The following is a 3,625-nucleotide window of genomic DNA, read 5'->3' as shown; positions in this document are numbered from 1 at the left end:
GGCGCGAGCCGAGTGATCCACCACCAAGAGTCACAGGCAACTTTTCGAAAACGTTCACCCACATGCGGGCGCAGGAGGGGCGGGAGGAAGGTGACGCTGTCCGTCCGCCGCCGGCACGGCAAGACGGCCCGGGCGCCCCGTTCAAGGCTTCCCCTCTGGGAGTCAGACAGCACCGTCGGGAGAAAAAAAACATTGCCAGGTGCTCGGCCCGGGAGCCCACCCCCACCCACCCGGGGTGAAGGAGGGGGCTCCCTGGGCAACGGGAGCAGGCAGCCCGGCAGCCGCCGGTCCCTCCCAGGGTAACCCAGGAGGGACCACGCGAGTCTTCAAACCCCTCAGCCCAGCCACACGGGACTGGGTCAGACCGGGTACCTGGCAACGAGGGAGGGTCGCTCCACCTACACATCAGCCACCCGTCACCGGGCAGCCCCGAGCCGTGCCAGCAGCCTGGGTCGGAGGCGCCGGAAGGGAAGAGTCAGGTGGCTCCCTATCCCGCATGCCTCCCACCGAGAGGAGCCGCGGTTCCCCTCGCAGGCCCTCGGCCCCTTCTCTTCTAGGCCACCCTGCCACGCGAGAAGGGCCGCTCCTCGGTCGCCCGGAACCCGGTCAGGTCAGGCCGGGTCTCGGGTCGACTGGAGTGCCCAGCTGGCGCCAGGGCCTTTTCAAGGGAGGGGTGGTGCCAGCCAAGGGATGCACTGCCATTCGGTTCCCCCCTCACCGCTGGGGGGGGTTGTGCCGGTTGAGCTTAGGTTCCGTCTCGGAGAGGGACAGGGAATGGGGGCGGCCCCCGTCCCCAGTCCCTCGCGCGTTGGTCGGGTCTTCCCTGGAGGGAAGGGGCCCGCCGAAGTCCCGGTCCTCACCCAAGCACCCCATGCGGCTGTGGACTGCTCCGCCGGCCGGGGCGTGCCAGGGCAGGGCCGGAGCACCCGACCCTGGGCCTGGCGGGGCCCCTGGACCCAGCCGGGGCTCCCAGGTCCAGAAGCACAGGGGAAGCCTCCCCGGGCCCGCCGGACCCCGTCCAGGGCACCCTGCGACACAGCAGGATCCAGAACGGAGCCCGGGGTGGGAAGGCCGCCCGCCCCGGGGCCCTCAGGGGCCCAGCCGGAGCTCCTGAACCCAGCCAAGCAAGGGGAGGATCCCCGGCCACAAGGGAACCCCGTCCCGGGCCTTTGGCAGTGCCGCAGGCCAGGGGATGGGGTCCAGGACCAGAGCCCCCGACCTGGGGCCCGGCGGGCCCCTGGACCAAGCCAGGGCTCCCATGCCCGGAGGCGCAGGCGGAGCCTCCCCAGGCCCGCCGGACCCCGTCCCAGGCACCCTGCCACATGGCAGGCCCCAGGACGGAGCCCGGGGTGGGGAGGCCGGCCTCACCAGGGCCCTCAGGGGCCCAGCCGGAGCTCCTGAACCCAGCCAAGCAAGGGGAGGCTCCACGGCCACAACGGAACCCCGTCCCGGGTCTTTGGCAGTGCCGCAGGCCGGGGGACGGGGTCCAGGGCCGGAGCCCCCAACCTGGGGCCCGGCGGGGCCCCTGGACCCAGCCGGGGCTCCCAGGCCCAGAGGCACAGGCGAAGCCTCCCCGGGCCCGCCGGACCCTGTCCCAGGCACCCTGCCATGTGGCAGGACCCAGGACAGAGCCCGGGGTGGGGAGGCCGGCCGCCCCGGGCCCTCAGGGGCCCGGCCGGAGCTCCTGAACCCACCCAAGCAAGGGGAGGCTCCCCGGCCACAACGGAACCCCGTCCCAGGTCTTTGGCAGTGCCGCAGGCCGGGGGACGGCATCCAGAGCCGGAGCCCCCGACCCAGGGCCCGGCAGGACCCCTGCACCCAGCCGGGGCTCCCAGGCCCTGAGGCGCAGTGGAAGCCTCCCGGGCCCGCCGGACCCCGTCCCGGGAACCCTGCCATGCGACAGGACCCATGTCGGAGCCCAGGGTGGGGAGGCCACACTCCCCGGGGCCCTCAGGGGCCCAGCCGGAGCTCCTGAACCCAGCCAAGCAAGGGGAGGCTCCCCGGCCACAACGGAACCCCATCCCGGGCCTTTGGCAGTGCAGCAGGCCGGGGGACAGGGCCCAGGGCCAGAGCCCCCGACCTGGGGCCCGGCGGGGCCCCTGGACTAAGCCAGGGCTCCCAGGCCCGGAGGCACAGGGGAAGCCTCCCCGGGCTGGCCGGACCCCATCACGGGCACCCTGCCACGTGGCAGGAGCCAGGACGGAGTCCAGGGTGGGAAGGCCGCCCTCCCCGGGGCCCTCAGGGGCCCAGCCCGAGCTCCTGAACACAGCCAAGCAAGGGGAGGCTCCCTGGCCACAACGGAACCCCGTCCCGGGCCTTTGGCAGGGCCACAGGGTGGGGGATGGGGCCCAGGGCCAGAGCCCCCAGCCCGGGGCCCGGTGGGGACCCAGGCCCAGAGGTGCAGGCGAAGCCTCCCCAGGCCCGCCGGACCACGTCCCGGGCACCCTGCCCGTGGCAGGACCCAGGACAGAGCCCGGGGTGGGGAGGCCGGCCTCCCCGGGACCCTCAGGGGCCCGGCCGGAGCTCCTGAACCCAGCCAAGCAAGGGGAGGCTCCCCGGCAACAACGGAACCCCGTCCCGGGTCTTTGGCAGTGCCGCAGGCCGGGGGCGGCACCCAGAGCCGGAGCCCCCGACCCAGGGCCCGGCGGGACCCCTGGACCCAGCCGGTGCTCCCAGACTCTGAGGCACAGTGGAAGCCTACCGGGTCCGCCGGACCCTGTCCCGGGAACTCTGCCACGCGACAGGACCCAGGTCGGAGCCCGGGGTGGGGAGGCCACACTCCCCGGGGCCCTCAGGGGCCCAGCCGGAGCTCCTGACCCCAGCCAAGCAAGGGGAGGCTCCCTGGCCACAACGGAACCCCGTCCCGGGCCTTTGGCAGGGCCACAGGGCGGGGGATGGGGCCCAGGGCCAGAGCCCCCGGCCCGGGGCCCGGTGGGGACCCAGGCCCGGAGGTGCAGGCGAAGCCTCCCCAGGCCCGCCGGACCACGTCCCGGGCACCCTGCCCATGGCAGGACCCAGGACAGAGCCCGGGGTGGGGAGACCGGCCTCCCGGGGACCCTCAGGGGCCCGGCCGGAGCTCCTGAACCCAGCCAAGCAAGGGGAGGCTCCCCGGCAACAACAGAACCCCGTCCCGGGTTTTTGGCAGTGCCGCAGGCCGGGGGCGGGACCCAGAGCCGGAGCCCCCGACCCAGGGCCCGGCGGGACCGCTGGACCCAGCAGGTGCTCCCAGACTCTGAGGCACAGTGGAAGCCTCCCGGGCCCGCCGGACCCCGTCCCGGGAACCCTGCCACGCGACAGGACCCAGGTCGGAGCCCGGGGTGGGGAGGCCACACTCCCCGGGGCCCTCAGGAGCCCAGCCGGAGCTCTTGACCCCAGCCAAGCAAGGGGAGGCTCCCCGGCCACAACGGAACCCCGCCCCGGGCCTTTGGCAGTGTTGCAGGCTGGGGGACGGGGCCCAGGGCCAGAGCCCTGGACCTGGGGCCCGGCGGGGCCCCTGGACTAAGCCGGGGCTCCCAGGCCCGGAGGCACAGGCGAAGCCTCCCCGGGCCCACCAGACCCCGTCCCAGGCACCCTGCCACGTGACAGGACCCAGGATGGAGCCCGGGGTGGGGAGGTCGCCCTACCT

The 3,625-nt window shown here is 74.5% G+C and overlaps 1 non-coding gene across 1 annotated transcript in view; it reads right to left on the bottom strand.

The window, feature by feature from the left end:
• The window catches only part of LOC146871906 (5.8S ribosomal RNA), a 150-nt gene extending 118 nt beyond the window's left edge, over window positions 1–32 (bottom strand). Inside the window, exon 1 of the ribosomal RNA XR_014959898.1 lies at window positions 1–32. This exon is cut by the window's left edge and continues 118 nt beyond it. This is a non-coding gene — a ribosomal RNA (5.8S ribosomal RNA).
• Between the last annotated feature and the right edge of the window lie 3,593 nt (window positions 33–3,625).

The sequence above is a fragment of the Triturus cristatus genome, chromosome 1_1 (assembly GCF_964204655.1).
Source record: "Triturus cristatus chromosome 1_1, aTriCri1.1, whole genome shotgun sequence".
Taxonomy (NCBI): Eukaryota; Metazoa; Chordata; class Amphibia; order Caudata; family Salamandridae; genus Triturus; species Triturus cristatus.
The sequence above is the reverse complement of the archived record's forward strand: the minus strand, read 5'-3'. Positions and strand labels throughout refer to the sequence as shown.